Below are 20439 nucleotides of genomic sequence, written 5' to 3'. Positions count from 1 at the left end.
AATCTCTGCGCACTGCAACCTCTGCCTCCCAGGTTCAAGCGATCCTCCCACCACCATGCCCAGCTAATTTTTGTATTTTCAGTAGAGACGAGGTTTCGCCATGTTGGTCAAACTCCTGACCTCAGGTGATCCACTCACCTTGGCCTCCCAAAGTGCTGGTATTACACTGTGCCCAGTCAGAAGATGGGTTTTTTAAAGGCAAACCTGGTAACTAATTAAAACTAAGGCCAACTCATACTTTTTTTCTTGGAGACAGAGTCTTGCTTTGTTGCCCAGGCTGGAGTGCAGTGGTGCAATCTCGGCTCACTGCAGCGTCTGCCTCCCAGGTTCAAGCAATTCTTTTGCCTCAGCTTCTCGAGTAGTTGAGATTACAAGTGCCCACCACCATGTCTGGCTAATTTTTTGTTTTTAGTAGAGATGGGTATTTACCCATGTTGGTTAGCCTGGTCTTGAACTCCTGACCTCAAGTGATCTGATCGCCTTGGCCTCCCAAAGTGCTAAGCCACCAGGCCCAGCCATATTTTCTATTTTTCTATAACGTTTCCTCCACCTTGGGCTTCCAGTGTGTCAACAAGATAAAAACCAGACAGTGCTGTTAGGCTTAAAATGTACAATGGGACTAACATCTTCATTTGTGACCAACGGACATGAGACAGGTGAGAGGAAGCAGAACATGGAGCCATCTGACTCTATGCCCATTCAGATGTTTTCATAAACAAAGACAGATGCCACTTACTTCAGTTCAAAACTTTAACAACAACAACAGAAAAAGTCAGCAAAGGCAGAGAAGCCCCAGGTGATGTCAGCTGAAGAGAATGCTGGTGAATCCAAAACACGGGGAAAATAGATCACAAGGCCAGCTTGGGCCTGGATCTATTAAGGTATTTCCTCCACATTCCCAGGAGCTGTTGTCTCCTTGTCTCTCAAATTGAGATGCAACCAGCTTTAGAAATGAAGGATGCCAGTAGTCTGATTCAGAGGTGAGGTCTTGGATGTGTAGCAAGGTACACACAAACTCTGGGGGGAATGCCGCTGTGGTCCCACCAGCAATTACCACATTGGCCCAAAAAGACCCGGAGATCTTAAGCTAATTAAAGATTTGCTTGGGGAGGTAGGAAATCACTACTCCAGAGCATGGCCTGTGCACCAGACCAAAGCCGTAATCATGATTCATCTCGGACATGGTGCTAATCAGCACACACATGTTCCTAATTTTACCTTCTCCAAAGGAAAGCTGAAGGGACATTGTTCCTGAGCTCTAACACAGGACTGACCATGCCAAGTTACCATGTGTCCTGCTTATCAAACTGAAACCTCTAGTTTTCATCCAAGTTTCTTTCCACTATCCCACCCCTCCACCCACTCTGCCCCCTGAAATCCACCCAGTAAAGATGTGTTAAGACATTGGCATGAGTTGTTTTTCCGATAGCAACTTCTCTAAATGATGGTGGCCTGAATGGAACCATATATATTTTTAAATGTCCTTCCCCATGCCTTACTTTATGATTTTCTTACTGCTTTGCCACTGAGAACTAGCTGTGCAGTTAAAGCCCAGAGGTATCAACACAGACACATACACATGCAACGCACACAGGCTAACTTTCTCCCTGGGTTGAAAAACAAGGCAGAACATACCATTCCTTCTGAAACTATTCCAAATAATCCAAAAACAGGGAATCCTTCCCAAATCATTTTATTAGACCAACATCATCCTGATACCAAAACCTGGCAGAGACGCAACAAGGAAAGAAAACTTCAGGCCAATATCCATGATGAACATAGATGCAAAAATCTTCAATAAAATACTGGCAAGCCGATTGTAACAGCACATCAAAAAACTTATCCATCATGATCAAGTAGGATTCATCCTGGGGATGCAAGGTTGGTTCAATATACGCAAGTCTATAAATGTAATTCACCACATAAACAGAACCAAAGACAAAAACCACATGATTATCTCAAGTGATGCAGAGAAGGCCTTTGACAAAATCAACAGCCCTTTATGCTAAAAACCCTCAATAAAATAGGTATTGATGGAACATATCTCAAAATAATAAAAGCTATTTATGACAAACCAACAGCCAATATCATACTGAATGGGCAAAAACTGGAAGCATTCCCTTTGAAGTCTGGCACTAGACAAGGATGCCCTCTCTCACCACTCCTATTCAATATAGTACTGGAAGTTCTAGCCAGAGCAATCAGGCAAGGAAAAGAAATAAAGGGTATTCAATTAGGAAAGGAGGAAGTCAAATTGTCTCTATTTGCAGATGACATGATTGTATACTTAGCAGACCCCATCGCCTCAGCCCAAAATCTTCTGAAACTGGTAAGTAACTTCAGCAAAGTCTCAGGTTACAAAATCAATGTGCACAAATCACAAGCATTCCTCTACACCAATAACAGACAAACAGAGAGCCAAATCAAGAATGAACTGCCATTCACAATTGCTACAAAGAGAATAAAATACCTAGGAATACAACTAACAAGGAACATAAAGGACCTCTTCAAGGAGAACTACAAACCACTGCTCAACAAAATAAGAGAGGACACAAACAAATGGAGAAACATTCCATGTTCATGGTTAGGAAAAATCAATATGGTGAAAATGGTCATACTGTCCAAAGTAATTTACAGATTCAACACTATCCCTATGTGAACTTCTTCACAGAACTGGAAAAAACCACCTTAAACTTCATATGGAACCAAAAGAGAGCCCACATGGCCAAGTCAATTCTAAGCAAAAGAACACAGTGGGAGGTATCACACTACTGGACTTCAAACTATACTATAAGGCTACAGTAATCAAAACAGCATGGTACTGGTACCAAAACAGAGATATAGACCAATGGAACAGAACAGAGGCCTAAGAGGCAGCATAACATATTTACAACCATCTGATCTTTGACAAACCTGACAAAAACGAGCAATGGGGAAAGGATTCCCTGTTTAATAAATGGTGTTGGGAAAATTGGCTAGCAATGTGCAGAAAGCAGAAACTGGACCCCTTCCTGACTCCTTACACTAAAATTAACTCCAGATGGATTAAAGACTTAAACATAAGACCTAACACCATAAAAACCCTAGAAGAAAATCTAAGCAAATCCATTCAGGACATAGGCGTAGGCAAGGACTTCATGACCAAAACACCAAAAGCATTGGCAACAAAAGCCAAAATAGACAAATGGGACCTAATCAAACTCCGCAGCTTCTGCACAGCAAAAGAAACAGTAATTAGAGTGAATCAGCAATCAACAGAATGGGAAAACATTTTTGCAGTCTGCCCATCTGACAAAGGACTGATATCCAGAATTTACAAAGAACTAAAACAGATTTACAAGAAAAAAACAAACAAGCTCATTCAAAAGTGGGCAAAGGATATGAACAGACACTTTACAAATGAAGACATACATGAGGCCAACAAACATATGAAAAAATGCTCATCACTGGTCATTAGAGAAATGCAAATCAAAACAACATTGAGATACCATCTCATGCCAGTTAGAATGGTGATCATTAAAAAATTTGGAGACAACAGATGCTGGAGAGGATGTGGAGAAATAGGAACACTTTTACACTGTTGGTGGGAGTGTAAATTAGTTCAACCATTGTAGAAGACAATGTGGTGATTCCTAAAGGACCTAGAAATAGAAATTCCATTTGACCCAGCAATCCCATTACTGGGTATATATCCAAAGGATTATAAATCATTCTGCTATAAGGACACATGCACACAAATGTTCATTGCAGCACTGTTTACAATAGCAAAGACCTGGAACCAACCCATATGCCCATTAATGATAGACCGGACTGGGAAAATGTGGCATATATATACCATGGAATATTATGCAGCCATCAAAAATGATGAGTTCGTGCACTTTGTAGGGACATGGATGAACCTGGAAACCATCATTCTCAGCAAACTGACACGAGAACAGAAAATCAAACACTGCATGTCCTCACTCACAGGCGGGTGTTGAACAATGAGAACACATGGACACAGGAAGGGGAGCACTACACACTGGGGTCTGTTGGGGGAAAATGGGGAGGGACAGTGGGGGGTGGGGAGTTGGGGAGAGATAGCATGGGGAGAAAAGCCAGATACAGGTGAAGGGGAGGAAGGCAGCAAATCATACTGCCACGTGTGTACCTATGCAACAATCTTTCATGTTCTTCACATGTACCCCAAAATCTAAAATGCAATTTAAAAAAAAAAGAAAAAGAAAAGAAAAACAATGCAAAACAAAGTTGTGCAATCTCTTTAGTTTTCACAAAGCAAAACTCAAGTACTTTTACCAGTTAGTCTGTTAAGGATCTGGGCCGTGTCTTCTCCCATAGCTGATACAAACAGACAGCATTGTTCCATTTTTCCAATTCCGAAAACATTAGAGACAAGCTATAAAACATGCCTCTGGATGGAGAGCCAGACCTTTCCCTCTGATTTGCACACCACTCCCATCCACTCAAATGAGAACCGCATGTTAGAGAACTGGCATCTTTAAGGTAACAGTTGACCCATCTTTAAAAAGTATACACAGACACAGATTAACTGGCTTTCCATAAATACTGGATACAAAGAGGAAGCAAACAACCAACCACCCAAATACCCACTCAACAAATCGGCTGGTGACTCACTCTCACTTAGCTGTGAAAGGAACAGTTACAAAGACTTCACTCCAGAAGCCCAAAAAGTCTCTTCCTATGAGGGCAAAATAGTGATTAGACAATAGAGGAAAAGTTAAAGCTATGAACATGATTGTTATGCCTAAGCTGAGAGGAAATGTTCAGATCAAAACACAAGTACTAATGAAAAGCCTTAGGACCACACAGAGAGGTGCACCGAATTGTGCCGACTTCAAATACCACCGTTTCCGAGGCCTGGGGACTGAGTCTCCAAATACTGTGTCACATCTGGAATTCTGCTTTTACAGCACAAATGCCTGTAGAAACGGGGGATTGTGACGTTGCCATGGGGACCCAGCCTCCTTCACCCCGGCAGGTCCCCAGCAAGCCCCACACACATGCTTCCTTCAAGGTGGATTTCGCATATTTGGAAATTATGGAGGGCCGTACTTTTAGGTTTCAGTGTTAATGGAAACATTACAGGACATGCTAGAAAGCAAGGTGACCTCTTCTGTCAGCCGATTAAGTCTGTCCACATGGTGGTCTCAGAAAGAAAAACCTTAAAATAACAGTGGGAAGCAGCAAGTCAGCATTGGACCCTTTTTCAAAATTTGTGGCTTTCCCCCACTTTCTCTAGGAAGGAGACAGCTTCAAGCATCCTTTTAAATTCTCCTGTTCTCTAGCTGCAAAAATCCAAGTGAGTCAACCTGTCCTAAAAACTGCCTGCCATTGGTAGCCCACAGGAGGACTCCAGGCTCAGGCTCCAGATAGCCTTGCCCTTGGTGAACTGAACCTCTAATTCCACCCCACAGGGCTACTGGCCCAGGCAGGGTGTCTTTGCTTTTAATTACTGATGACTCTGTTGTTGTTGTTAAGAGGAAAAGGTTTCTAGAGTCTTTGGAGAATCCTGTGAAAAACATTCCTTACCCAATTTCCCCCAGAAACATTTCTTACACAATTTTGGGAGGTTCCCAGAGTTCATGAAGGCCACCCAAGGGCCTCTGGGGGGTTCAAAGGTCCCAGGTCCAAAGCCATGTTTAGACACAAAGAATCCAGAGACCCCACTTAGAATTCAGAGGGTACATTTGGCTTTGCCAGTTTCCTGGGATGCAGACCCTCCAACTGACCTCTCCAGGTGTGGATTCAGATAGCCAAATAAAAGTCTCCACATATATACCATAACCCCCTTTGGGTGACCCAATGGTTCTCGCTGTCCTCCAGGAGCCAATATTTTCCCATTCATTCTGACTAGAATGTTCCAAGCTAAAGCCAGAGTGACCCTTCTAATAAGTATCTGCCTCTCTCTGCAAGGTTTGGCCTTTCCCAGAAGCTTTCCAGGGGTAGAGGGAAGGAATCAGCCCAGAGGTGACCAAGCTCTGACAGGCAAATGGGAGGAGAGGGTAAGGCCTTCTGGTTCATGGCCCTGCCTGGCCCAGAGTGACACTGATGGTGTAACCTCCTGATCAAACCATTTCCATCTAGTCTCTTAGATACCAAGTCCTGAAACATCCCCCTGAGATGCAGCCAGGGTTTCTGAGTGCCTTTGAGTGTGTGTGTTGACTGTCTGTGTGCCCAGCCACACAGCCAACAACAACAAAAAAAACACCAGGAAGTCAGCAGTGCCAGCTCCAGGTGTTAACACTTAGCACATCCTGCCCAGCCCCCTCCAGCTGGAGGCCGGCCGCCTGGAAGCCGGACACAGCAATTAGGCCCTTCCCGGGCCAGGCGCCTTTGTCCCCTCGCTAACATCATTAGTGTCTGACTTCCTGTGCACAACGGGGCCTCCGGGGGGGGGGGGGGCAATCATGGCTGACCGGGGCAAGGTATTAGACTTCCTTTGTCAAAGACCCTCAAATGTTAACAAGCATGTGAACAAGCTTCTCCTCCCCCATCCCCTCCCACCTCAGCTGCTCCTCCAACCCACCACTCTCAACTGTCTTGGTTCTCCCCAGCTTTGGGAATCTGAGTTACTTAGGAGAAATATCAAGTCTCAATGCTGGGCGAGCAGCAATGCCTTTCTACAGAAAGAGCCTCCACACCTGATTTCCTAGAACATTTCAGCACAAGCATGCAACTCACACTTGCTGAGTACATGCTGGTTACAATGGCTGTGTAACCACTGTCCTGTCTTAAGTAGGGTGAAACAAAGAAAGGTGAAAGTATTCAGCTAATAGGAGTCCCAGGCTGTGCCACACCCAGCCCAGTGCCCATCAAGCACAGGTGCAATCTGAAATGCTCACAGTCTGAAATGCAAAGATGGCCTCAAGATGCAAGGACTTGCTGAAGGTTTGAGTGATATCCTGAGGCCTTCAGACAAACACTGGTGAGATCTGAAAATGGGCTGAGTGTGAGTTGCTATATAGCTGCAATCCTACCATCATCCCTCTCTTGGCAATACTATCATCACCAAGGCCCAAATCATTTTCCTCTCATTTACCCCTCATTCCAGAGGGTTGCAGCTTTTTATAAGGGGGAGAGCTGTGGTGCACGTGTGCATACAAATTGGCACACAGTATTTTCAGGAGGCTTCTGGATCCCAGAAGCCCCCCAGAGCTCTCACCTGCCTTACAGTCCTACTCTACTGAATAGCTTGATAGCTTAATGCCACATCTGTTGAACGACAGAGAGTGCTTTTCCTTTGGTAATTTAAAAACAAAACTCAGGCCAGCCACAGTGGCTCATATCTGTAATCCCAGCATTTTGGGAGACAGAGGCCAGCAGATTGCTCGAAGCCAGCAGATTGCTCAAGCCTAGGAGTTTAAAGACCAGCCTGGCCAAAATGGTGAAACCCATCTCTATAAAAAGTACAAAAATATTAGCCAGGCATGATGGTACATATCTGTAGTCCCAGTTACTCAGGAGGCTGAGGCAGAGGGATCACTTGAGCCAGGGAGGTTGAGATTGTAGTGAGCCAAGATCGCACCACTGCATTCCAGACTGAGTGACAGAGCAAGGCACTGTCTCAAAAACAAAACAAGGGCCAGGCTTAGTGGCTCACATCTGTAATCCCAGCACTTTGGAAGGCCGAGGCAGGTGGATCACAAGGTCAGGAGTTTGAGATCAGCCTGGCCAACATGATAAAACACAATCTCTACTAAAAACACACACACACACACACACAAATTTAACTGGGCGTGGTGGCATGTGCCTGTAATCCTAGCTACTCAGGAGGCTGAGGCAAGAAAATCGTTGGAATCTGGGAGGCGGAGGTTGAGGTGAGCAGAGATCGCGCCATGGCACTCCAGCCTGGGTGACAGAGACTCCTCCAAAAAGACCACCACCAACAACAAAATAACAACAACAACAAAAAACCAAAAATTCTAACGGGGGAGGGAAGTGGTTAAGGTAAAATCTCCATCTTTTTTTTTTTTTTTTTGAGGCGGAGTTTCGCTCTTGTTACCCAGGCTGGAGTGCAATGGTGCGATCTCGGCTCACCGCAACCTCCGCCTCATGGGTTCAGGCAATTCTCCTGCCTCAGCCTCCTGAGTAGCTGGGATTACAGGCATGTGCCACCATGCCCAGCTAATTTTTTGTATTTTTAGTGGAGACGACGTTTCACCATGTTGACCAGAATGGTCTTGATCTCTTGACCTCGTGATCCACCCGCCCCGCCTCCCAAAGTGCTGGGATTACAGGTGTGAGCCACCGCGCCTGGCCAAAATCTCCATCTTAAATAGAATTCTTGGATTTGTGCCATCCAACTGTAATCCTTTATAGGCAGTATTTGTTACAACTCAATAATTGAACACTGTGTCCAAGATGTTGTGACTCATGAACTTTACAAAGTAGCAACATAAAAGGCAACCACTTACTGTTAAGCACATAAACTCACCGAGAGAAGTATCTATCACTTTTCAGATCACAGGTGACAACAGTCATGTCTGCAGCCAAGTCAGTTGCATTGAATCAAGATAAAAAGTGAACGAGGATGTGGCTAATTATTTCTTTTTTTTTTTTTTCCCATCATTGAGTGTGGAGGAAAATGCTCATAGTATCCACCAGATGAAGAAAACAGCTGATTTTCCCTCTCCTGCTCAACTGCCTTTGCAGAGTATGGTATTTGTGGTCAACACACAAAACTGAGTAAGGATTTGGATATATTTTTAAATATCTGTGTATGAGTCACTATGGAGGATACTCTAAAATTCCAACTTTCCAAAATGAATAATCTACACCTCTGACTCCTACTCCAGCCACGGCAAAACTCATTCCGCTTCAAAATTAAGATGTTGGTATCAAGCAAAGGACACCATCACTTATGTGATGTCAAGTTCCCCACAAGTTTATTTTGATGAATGTTACAAGTTTCAAAGGGAAAAAAATTCACTGTCAGTTCTGACTTTTACCGTTTGCCAAACTAATTTTAAAATAGCAAGCAATCGGAAGGATATATTCAAACACTAATGATCCCCGTAACTTTACATCTCTCCACTATGTGGATGGAAGCCAGCAGTCTGTCCTTAAACTATAAGCAATAAATCTAGAAGACTCTCTTTCCTAAGTTCCCAAAGATAACACATGGAATTTCCATTAAAGCACACACACACACACAAACACACATACACACACAATGACACACCAATTAAATCACTGTGTGTTATTTAGCCCAGGAAATAATTACATTTGCCAGGGAGCATACAACTTTGATTTCCTTGAATGGCTAAACTGTCACTCGGAGAAGGAAGGCAAAGAATAACATAAAAATGAAGTATTGATGTCTTGGTCAATTTTACATTTAGATAAACGGGTTTTTTGCGGGTGAAGAAGGCAGTGAAGTGTTCCCAGGAATTAAGGGCTCCCTGCACTCCCTCTCCAAGGATTTCTGGCAAGGAGTGGTACACAGACGTCAATTATTAAGTAAATCCACTGTGAGGCAGACACAGCAAATGGAACAGCAGATAGGAGCACATTTCCACACCTAAGGAAGTGGCCCATCAGGGTGGACATATGGTGGTGAGTTCCCATTCCTCTCCTATAGGGCTACAGCAAGTAAACAGCAAACACAACCTGGTCCCTTCACCTGTCGACAGGAAGAAATCAGTTTATCTTGCCCCTTCATTAAGGCTTCCCGTAGTGAAATGTTTACAAAATCAAAGTAATATGGTAAAATTAAATTTGAAACCTATAACATTTTTTCACGAAGTTAGCACAAAACAAAGGCTCAACAGAAAAGATTAAAAGTAGTGATTTTTTTTTTTTTAAAGGAAGGCCCAAAGGTTTTGGTCAAACTGATTTTAAACTAAGAATGGGGAAGCTCTTTCCTTTCGCTGCTGTGGCTGCAGCCATGAGTATGCTCGGATTTCAGAAGAGGCTCGCCTCTAGTGTCCTCTGCTGTGGCAAGAAGAAGGTCTGGTTGGACCCCAATGAGACCAATGAAATCACCAATGCCAACTCATGTCAGCGGATCTGGAAGCTGATCAAAGATGGGCTGATCATCTGCAAACCTGTGACTGTCCATTCCCAGACTTGATGCCAGAAAAACACCTTGGCCTGCTGGAAGGGCAGGCACATGGGTCTAGGTAAGTGAAAGGGTACAGGCTGAATGCCAGAGAAGGTAACTTGGATGAGGAGAATGAGGATTCTGTGCCGGCTGCTGATACTGTGAATCTAAGATTGATCACCACACCTATCATAGCCTGTACCTGAAGGCGAAGGGGAATGTGTTCAAAAACAAGCAGATTCTCATGGAATGCATCCATAAGCTGAATGAAGGCAGACAAGGCCCACAAGAAGTTCCTGGCTGACCAGGCTAAGGCCCGCAGGTCTAAGACCAAGGAAGCACACAATCACTGTGAAGAGCACATCTAGGCCAAGAGGGAGATCATCAAGCCTTTGTCTAAGGAGGAAGAGACCAAGAAGTAAAAGCTCCCCCTTTGTACATACTGGCCTTAGTGATTACATAGATCAACCATTAAAATAAAACAAGCCTTTATCTACCATAAATAAACAAACAAACAAAAAATAGGGACCAGGTGCGGTTGCTCACACCTGTAATCCCAGCACTTTGGAAGGCTGAGGCAGGCAGATCACGAGGTCAGGAGGTCAAGAGTTTAAGACCAGCCTGACCAACATGGCGAAACCTCGTCTCAACCAAAAATACAAAAATTAGCCAGGCATGGTGGTAGCACCTGTAATCCCAGCTACTCGGGAGGCTAAGGCAGGAGAATCACTTGAACCCTGGAGGCAGAGGTTACAGAGAGCCAAGGCTGCACTCCTACATTCCAGCCTGGGTGACAGAGGAAGACTCTGTCTGAAAAGAAAAGAAAAAAAAAAAAGAAGAATGGGGGGCTGGGTGAGGTGGCTCAAACCTGTAATTCCAGCACTTTCAGGCGGGTGGATTATTGAGCCCAAGGGTTTCAGACCAGCGTGGAAAACATGGCAAAACCCCATCTCTACCAACAAAAGCACAAAAATTAGGCAGGCGTGGTAGTGTGCACCTGTAGTCCCAGCTATTTGGGACCCTAAGGTGGAAGGATGGCTTGAGCTCAGGAGACGGAGGTAGCAGTGAGCCATGATTGCACCACTGCACTTCCACCCTGGGCCAGAGAGCAACATCTTGTTTCAAAAAAACCAAACCAAATGTAACCAAAACAAACAAACAAACAACAGAAAAACAAAGAATGGGGAGCTGGGTCAATGTGAGGCCAAGATGTCAGGTGAGCAGCACTGCTTCTAGGGACACAGATTCAGGCATTTCCTGAAGCACTGAGGAAGTAAAGCCCCAAAGGCACAGCGGGTTCAGGGCAAGGCCGGCCAGGAGGCTTGGAGGAGGCAGAAGACCAGGCCAGATGTGCCACTTCTTGTCTGCCACTTCCCCAACTGCCTGTGAAGTGGTGGGATACTCAGTGATCCCCAACAGAGATTCCCTGAGAGTGGGTTTTCAAGTTGCTAGAACTGTAGGCTTTTCTTTTGAAGAGGGCTTTATTATGTTTGTAAAGATAACACGTTCAAGGTAAAAGAAAATTAGGTACAAAGAAGAATATGAAACTTCTCCCACACCATCATTTTGAAAAAGACTCTTCCAGATGGTCTTACTGCCTGTATCACAGGGACTGTGACTGGACATAAGTTAATCCTAATATCATAACATTTGCTCTGATAAATCTCCACCAGCTATCAGTTAATGCAGTTCCTTTTGGGTGAAATATATAGGATCTATGGGGAAAATAACAAAAAGAGCCTAACAAAGTGAGTTAGGACCACTGGGCAAAATTCTTTCTAAGGGTCTTGGCAGCTCTCATCAACCATCATTTTCTACAAACGGAAAACACCATTAGTAGGAAGTAGTACAGCAGGCCCTGTCACTTGCTCCAGAGCCAGCTGTGTACATGGAAAAGACAAGAGGATCCATGTACTGACAAGGCTACTTGCACAGTACACACATGTTGATATGTTGGTAGGTGCCCTATTGATGCAGGTATCCTAAGTGCTGTTCTGTAGGGAACCAAATTATTATAATTTATCCTGTATGTTTCTCTAAAATGACATAAATATAGGGGATTTTATGACTAGATGACTGGTCTCCAGTGAATAACAGAACTGTGTAAAATCAATAGGGAAACTGACAAATCCAGGAAGCAGATGACAATGTCTTCCTCTCTTCAGCACAATAGTCACATTACAGCCCTGTGGAAACAAACCTAAGAGCTCCAACTCTTTCTAGAGAGTCAGGGTGGCTTGATTCTACAGACCAAGCTAAGGAGATAAAACCACTCACTGGTAAAAATGGTAAATCCCATTTTGTGATTAGAATCACATGTAGTCCAGGTGCTGAAGAAGAAAGAATGAGCTCTGCCTCAAAAACAGCCTGGCCAGGCATGGTGGCTCCCACCTGTAATCCCAACATTTTGGGAGCCCAAGGCATGAGGAATGCTTGAAACCAGGAGTTCAAGACCAGCCTGGACCTCATCTCATAGACCCCATCTCTATGAAAAATAAACGATTCTCACATCCCAGAAAGTGACCAACACACCCTCACTGCTTCTGTTAGACACCCCTAAATGGCCTGAAAAGATGGACACCATAGGGCTGAAATGGCCAAGTGGGTTCAGCTTTGCATGTGGTATGTCTTGGAGACAGGCAAAATCCAAATACAGTGGTCCTTAGAGATGTGAGCATAAGCCTAGATTTGGCAGGCAGAAACACAGGGAAAAGGTCTCTGATGCAGGCCAAGGTGGCAATGGGGTAGGTGGAGAGATGGGGAAGGAAGAAGAAAGAGGCAACAAAACAGCAGCTTTAAAGGATGAATCCAAAGAATCCAAGAATTGAACCAAGGGGATGAGTCAAATCCCAGGGCCTGGAGAGCAGAAGTGCCACTTATGAAACAGAAGACTGGAGCTGCAGTCTCAAAACACACATCTATTTCTAGATGGAAACTGACTCCCTGCCCCTAATACAGATGGAAGGTATTTAAGAAGGAAGAAGGTGGCCAGGCGCAGTGGCTCACACCTATAATCCCAGCACTTTGGAAGGCCGAGGCAGGCAGATCACAAAATCAAGAGTTCAAGACCAGCCTCACCAACACAGTGAAACCACTTCTCTACTAAAAATCAAAAATTAGCCAGGTGTGGTGGTGGATGCCTGTAATCCCAGCTACTTAGGAAGCTGAGGCAGGAGAATCACTTGAATCCAGAGGCGGAAGTTGCAGTGAGCCGAGATTGTACCACTGGACTCCAGCCTGGGCAACAGAGTGAGACCCTGTCTCAAAAAAAAGAAGGAGGAAGGTGAGTCCTGGTCACCACGCACTTCCAATTTTCACCTTCTCTTCCCTCCATGACAAAAATTATTACTAACTTTTGGTATTAGGTAAGTCCACAGAGGCCTAAGTTGGGAGTCTCTAAACTTCCCATTTCTCCCACAGAACTTTCCTGTCTGCACTCAGAGTAAATCAGTGTCATGCTTCCAGACAGAGCTCACTCAATACTAAAGCGATAAGAAGACACAAAAGCAATGGCCCTTTGTTAGCTTTTACCAGATCTTCATCAACTTCCCTACAGATCAAAACCACTAAATACAATCTTTAAAAATTTGACATTGGCAGCTGGGCATGGTGGCTATTCCTGTAATCTCAGCACTCTGGGAGGCCGAGGTATGTGGATCACGAGGTCAGGAACTCAAGACCAGCACGGCCAAGACGGTGAAACCCCGTCTCTACTAAAAATACAAAAATTAGCCAAGCATAGTGGCACATGCCTGTAATCCCAGCTACTCAGGAGGCTGAGGCCAAGAATTGCTTAAACTCAGGAGGCAGAGGTTGCAGTGAGCTGAGATTGTGCCACTGCACTCCAACTTGGGCAACAGAGTGAGACCCTGTCTCAAAAAAAAAAAAAAAAAAATTGACACTGGCACAAAAGGACAGAAAGGACAATACTGTATGACTACATTTATATGAGATATTTAGAGCAGTCAAATTCATAGAGACATGAATAGAGACAGCCAGGAGCTGTGGGGAAAGGAGAATGGGGAGTTATTGTTTAATGGGTATGGAATTTCCATTTAGGAAGGTGAAAAAGTTCCACAAATGGATGGTGGTGATGGTTGTATAACATTGTGAATTTACTTAAAATCTTTTAATTGTATACTTAAAATAGTTAAAATGGTAAATGTTTAATGTATATTCCAACACAATAAAGAAAAAAAAGTAAACTGAAGTAGGAAAGGAATGATAACAAAACAGTGTTAGGGCCTCATATGCAGGAAGAACTAGAGACTAGAGGGTGGAAGACTAGAGTGAGGTAGACCAGATAGCCAGCAACCACTGCAGCAGCCCACATGTAACATGTCAGGGATGGCAATGTACAGGTGAGGATCAAAGGAAAGGTCTGAGAGGCTTTTTTATTCTTTTTTTGAGAAAGAGTTTCATTCTTGTTGCCCAAGCTGGAGTGCAATGGCACAATCTGCAACATCTGTCTCTCAGATTTGAGCAATTCTCCTACCTCAGCCTCCCAAGTACCTGGGATTACAGGCATGTGCCACCATGCCCGGCTAATTTTTTGCATTTTTAGTAGAGACGGAGTTTCACCATGTTAGCCAGGCTGGTCTCAAACTCCTGACCTTGGGTGATCTGCCCACCTCGGCCTCCCAAAGTGCTGGGATTACAGGTGTGAGCCACCACACCAGGCCTGAGAGGCATTTTAAAAGAAAATATAGCAGGCTTGGTAACAAATGCAATACAGAGGTGATGATGAAATATTCAAAGGTAACTTGCAGGCTCTTATTTGAGGAAGTGGTAAGATAGTGATTTTAAGGCAATAAAGAGAACACTGGGAAAAGACAGTTTTTTTAAGAAAAAGTAGGATGCAGAAAAACAGTGAAAGTGAGGTACCTAGTATCTTTTTACAATATCATATATTTTTGGGGGAAGAGAGCGATGTAGGATTAAAAGGCAGGAAGTCATGCATGAAGTTGTGCCACTGAACCTTAAGGACAGACAGACTAATTCATAAGAGGTACAAAAACTTAACAGAAACTGTAAAACAAAAAAAACAGAACTGGGCTTTGTCGGACTACCCATAGAGCACATATGGAGGAAAAAGATTGAAAAACTCAGGTTGGCAAGGCAGGAGAATAAAATATAATTAAAAAATATTAAACAGGCTACAATAAAAGAATGTCAAGATGGATGTTTTCAACATGAAAACCATCTTTTTTATGTTGAAAACCATCAACAAAAAAAAAAACATTTTTCCTTTGTTTAATTTTTTTATTTTGAATTTTTGTGTAATTTTGAACTATGTGTATATTACATATACACATAAGTATATATTATTTATGGGGTACATGAGATGAAAACTTCCTTTTTTTTTTGAGACAGAGTCTCACTCTGTCTCGAGACTCTGTCTCCCAGGTTGGAGTGCAGTGGCGTGATCTCAGCTCACTGCAGCCTCTGCCTCCTGGGTTCCCCAGTAATTCTCCTGCCTTAGCCTCCTGAGTAGCTGGGATTACAGGTGCACATCACCAACCCCGGCTAATTTTTGTATTTTTAGTAGAGACAGGGTGTCACCATGTTGGCTAGGCTGTCCTTGAACTCCTGACCTCAGGTGATTCACACACTTCAGCCTCCCTCCCAAAGTGTGAGGATTACAGGCGTGAGCCACCTCACCTGGCTGAAAACCTCCTTTTTGATTATATAAATCTCTGAGAAAATAATTACACTGCTAGATCATTTAAAATAGCTCCACCTTTTTTTTTTTTTTTTTTTTAAGACAGAGTCTCCCTCTGGCACCCAGGCTGGAGGGCATGGAGTACAGTGGCATGATCTCAACTCACTGTAACCTCCACCTCCCAGGTTCAAGTGATTCTCCAGCCTCAGCCTCCTGAGTAGCTGGGACTACAGGCGAACGCCACCACACTCAGCTAATTATTTTGTTTGTTTGTTTTTTAGTAGAGACAGGGTTTCACCATGTTGGCCAAGATGGTCTCGATCTCTTAACCTCGTAATCCACCTGCCTTGGCCTCTCAAAGTGCTGGGATTACAGGCGTGAGCCACTGTGACCAGCCAGCTCCTCCATATTAACTCCTAAGTTTTCTATTGTTATTCAGATTCAACTCCTGGTTTTACAGAAAAAATAGAAAACATATTATTAGGCCCATTTAAATAAACTGTTTTCATAAGTTTGAAACTTAAAAAATAATTGCCACTGGCACTGGAAAAAGGTACTCAAAAGACTGCTGGTTCACTGTCAGGCTTCTGTGTAGAGATACCGAGCCAGGCACCTTGGAGGCAAGGCTGTGCTGAGAGCTCAAAATTCTGCCAGGAGAGCCCTCTAATCTCCCACATTATGGAGAAGAACACAGAGAACCCAAGTCATGATGTTCCCTAAGATCTGCTCAGCACTTCAGTTTGAACCACTGTTAAAATAATACCTTTTTGCAGTTTTTGGAACAATGCTACCTGGAAAATGTAGAGGTAACCAACACTGAACGATGAGTTCTAAATCAGGTCATTTTTTTAACCAGATACTCCTAACCAACTGGTCTAAGAGCTAGCATTTAAAATAAGTGGTGATTTCCCAGAACTCAAAGAGAAATAAAAGTTCAAAAGATTGGCTAGAATGGTATCAGCAGAACTCAAAATTATTAAATAGGATTTCAATTCAGGCAAACCCTTTTTGTTCAAAGCTCACAAAAAGGGTGAATGTTTGAATGAGGACACTAACATAAGTTTTAATTTTCAGACCATCCTGTTTTGGACATTATTCAACATTTGCGACCATTTGACAGATGTACATCCATAACCCTGAAAGGTTTAGTGGTCAGTTTTGACATCATGGCTAACAACTTTCTTTCTCAAATGTAGGGTGAAAAAGCTGAGGTGTGGTCATCTCTGAAATCTGATTGATCTCTGAGATGAGGTCTACTACAGGAATATTATACTGAGTTTATTTCTAGACACCCAGAACAGGTCTAGGGAAAGTAATATTTCAGGAAACAGTAACTGTTACATTGGTTCAATGCTTAACACTATGAACATTTATACAGTAGCAGAGCTGTGACTGACCTTCATAACTTTTTTTTTAATTGGAGACAGGGTCTTGATCTGTTGCCCAGGCTGGAGTACAGTGGCACAATCATGGCTCACTGCAGCCTCAATCTCCTGGGCCCAAACGATCCTCAGCCTTAGCCTTCCAAGTAGCTGGGAGAACTAAAGGCATGTACTGGGCCGGGCGTGGTGGCTCATGCCTGTAATCCCAGCACTTTGGGAGGCCGAGGCGGGTGGATCACGAGGTCAAGAGATCAAGACCATCCTGGTCAACATGGTGAAACCTCGTCTCTACTAAAAATACAAAAAATTAGCTGGGCATAGTGGTGCATGCCTGTAATCCCAGCTACTCAGGAGGCTGAGGCAGGAGAATTGCCTGAACCCAGGAGGCGGAGGTTGTGGTGAGCCGAGATCACACCATTGCACCCCAGCCTGGGTAACGAGAGTGAAACTCCACCTCAAAAAAAAAAAGTACTGTATACAATTGAACATAACCCTGACTCATGATTATTAAATGCTACTTGTCCCTTCAGATTAGAAATTTTTGAAGGTTTATGTTTTGTATATTATCTGTACACAAAAACTGCTAAATGTTATTACTTAATATTTGTTATAATAAACATCTCTGGGGAAAAAGAAGCTTGACACTTTGTTTCTTTTGCAACTCTCTGCATACCAGAACACCATGCCAACATCCTAATAAGACTGGTATTGGCCAGGCGCGGTGGCTCACACCTATAATCCCAGCACTTTGGGAGGCCGAGGTGGGTAAATCACGAGGTCCAGAGATCAAGACCATCCTGGTCAACAAGGTGAAACCCCGTCTCTACGGAAAATACAAAAATTAGCTGGGCATGGTGGTGCGCGCCTATAGTCCCAGCTACTCTGGAGGCTGAGGCAGGAGAATTGCTTGAACCCAGGAGGCGGAGGTTGCAGTGAGCCGAGATCGTGCCATTGCACTCCAGTCTGGGTAACAACAGCAAAACTCCATCTCAAAAAAAAAAAAGACTGGTATTAATGAAAGATCAACCTCGTTTTCTTGGCAACAATAGGCTTATAGAAGAATCACCTAAGAGAAAAACAAACACTATCTGATAAGGGAAAGATAAATTCTGTCTTCCACCTCAGGCCTTGGGCTCTAGGACCTGGAACACTGTTATCCAATTGTATCTGCATGGTGTTCACCGTGTGGGCACTGCATGGTAGAGGAAGCAGAGCAGAGGGACAAGGACCAAGGGCAGCCCCTCCCCCATGGCCTGAACACTCTTACAACCACAGGGGGACAAAAAAAAATTCAAAAAGGGGCACATGGAGCCTTCCCAACTCTCCCTTTCCCACTGACACCAAAAATAACCAACCATAAACTTTTAGCACCTCTCAAAGACTTCGAGAGAGGCATAAAGGACACCGCTTTGGCCTAGCTAAAGATTTTCAAATCAGATTTTACTGTTTTATTAAAATATGCAAGCATAGTACTTACAAACAAAGGAATTATTTCAGTTTTTGCTTGGAAAAATGGGAGCCAATACATTTCTTCTGGGAATTCAGGGTAAAAGTTTTACAAAAACAGTGTCCAGATGTGCTTAAAAATTCACTTTGTTCTTTCTTTTGGGGAGGAGTGGAGGGAAAAACAAAGGCTAGGAGAGACATTTTTATTAAAAATTGAAACAGTTATTGGTTTTTCTTGGCTCACCCACTAACCTGCTCTCCATTGACAAACAACACGGGAGCACCTGAGGCAGAAGCTCGTGGCATCCCTCCCCCTCTGACCACCCCTCTGACTTCCCCTGCTCTGGCCTCCTGGCAGGGAGGCAGGGCCTGGCTGACCACAGTGTTGGTGTCGCCAACCTGAGCCTCAGGAACTTCTCTAACTTCCAGAACATCCTCGGTGGCAAATGGTTCCAACAGGTGGTGATGAAAAGTTGGGGGGTGGGGGTGAGGGGGAGAGAAGAGGAGACTTTGAAGGCCAAAAATTCTCAACTGAGAATCAAGCATTTCTTTATGAAAAGAACCACCCTGGGGATAAACCTTCATTTAAAAAAAAATTTTTTTTTTAACTGGAATGTTTTGTCAACATCACATCCCAGTTTAACCTGGAAGCTTTGCTGAGATTTGAAGCTTCCTCAACCCAATGATTTCATTCCCAAAGTCCTTTTTAACTACAGAGAGATTTAAATAGCCTGTTATAAAGTTTCCCTTCATTTTCAGAGGGGTTGATGCTGGCTCAGAGTATTGAAGGTATATGAGTGTTTCAAACAGAGCATAAATAAAGTAGATGGAGAATCAGGCATATATTATGAATAAAAAGATCCTAATAATAGTTTACATTATCACAAACCAAAGTTTATATGAGCAGTTAAGCCCCCTTTCAAAGTAGAGAGCAGCTGCTGGTACGGCAGAGGAAAATGGTATGTCAAAAATTTGACCTACCTTAAAGTGTGTTTAACTCTGCTGTCAGCCACTGCTTCCTTCTGCCACCTTACACCAGGATGGAGGCAGGGGCAGTATCTTTTTTGAAGTGCTTTATTTGCACAGGCACAAAAGTGTCTCAGTGCTGGAGGAACCTATCTCCACTCTACCTGGACAATCTCAACAAAGGCTACATCACACTCATCATCGAGGGTAAAAATGGAGACTCCCTCAGAGGAGCCAGCCCTGAAGGTACCCTGCTACTGCCTCCCTAGAGTGAGAGGAACATCTCCAGGGTCTACAGCCTCAGTCCCTGAAGACTGCCAGTACCCCTATCAGAAATAGGCAGGAGGCTAGGGAGCTGTGCTTACACATAAATCTGCCAAGTCACAAGTCCCCCAGGCTTCACATGCTCCCAAAAATGCTGGCCCCACATAAACCACTTTAACCCAAAGCCCCACCATGTATAAGATGAACATCTGTACTTAATAGGATAATCCTGCCCTTCTTCATAGAGCTCCCAGTATGTGCAGAGTCTAGGGCCAGGCCCTAGGAAAGATGAGGGCCATGTGCCTAGGGCAGTGCCATTCAGGTAGAAGAGACATACCTGGGTTTTCTGAGTGAAGACCAGGCAAAGGGGCACCTTCTGGAAGTGGCCAGCTTCAAAATTCCAAATTAGAACACAGCATTACAACTTGAGTCAATTATTTGGAGTTAAATATTTCTGTACCTACAGGGGCAAGAGGCACATCAGAATCATGGAAACAGTCCACGCCCTTGGTCTCCTTTTTCAGTTTCCACAGATATTAGGCCCATTTCAAGATGTTCTCACCAGGAGTCAAGAGCTTTCTGCAAAGGTGGCTAAAGCTTCAATCAGCCCAGGGCAGAATGAGGGCAAAGAGCTCCTAGTAATGAGTGGACTCCAA

At 43.8% G+C, this 20439-nt stretch overlaps 1 protein-coding gene and 1 pseudogene across 3 annotated transcripts in view; one reads left to right on the top strand and one right to left on the bottom strand.

Annotated features, from left to right (window-relative positions):
• Positions 1-20439, bottom strand: part of IL17RD (interleukin 17 receptor D) — an 81611-nt gene that overhangs the window by 38233 nt on the left and 22939 nt on the right. The gene's annotated exons all lie outside the window — the stretch shown is intronic.
• On the top strand, positions 9908-10485 carry LOC144579592 (large ribosomal subunit protein eL19 pseudogene; annotated as a pseudogene).

The sequence above is a fragment of the Callithrix jacchus genome, chromosome 15, assembly GCF_049354715.1.
Source record: "Callithrix jacchus isolate 240 chromosome 15, calJac240_pri, whole genome shotgun sequence".
Classification (NCBI taxonomy): Eukaryota; Metazoa; Chordata; class Mammalia; order Primates; family Cebidae; genus Callithrix; species Callithrix jacchus.
This window is presented reverse-complemented; position numbering and strand designations above follow the sequence as displayed.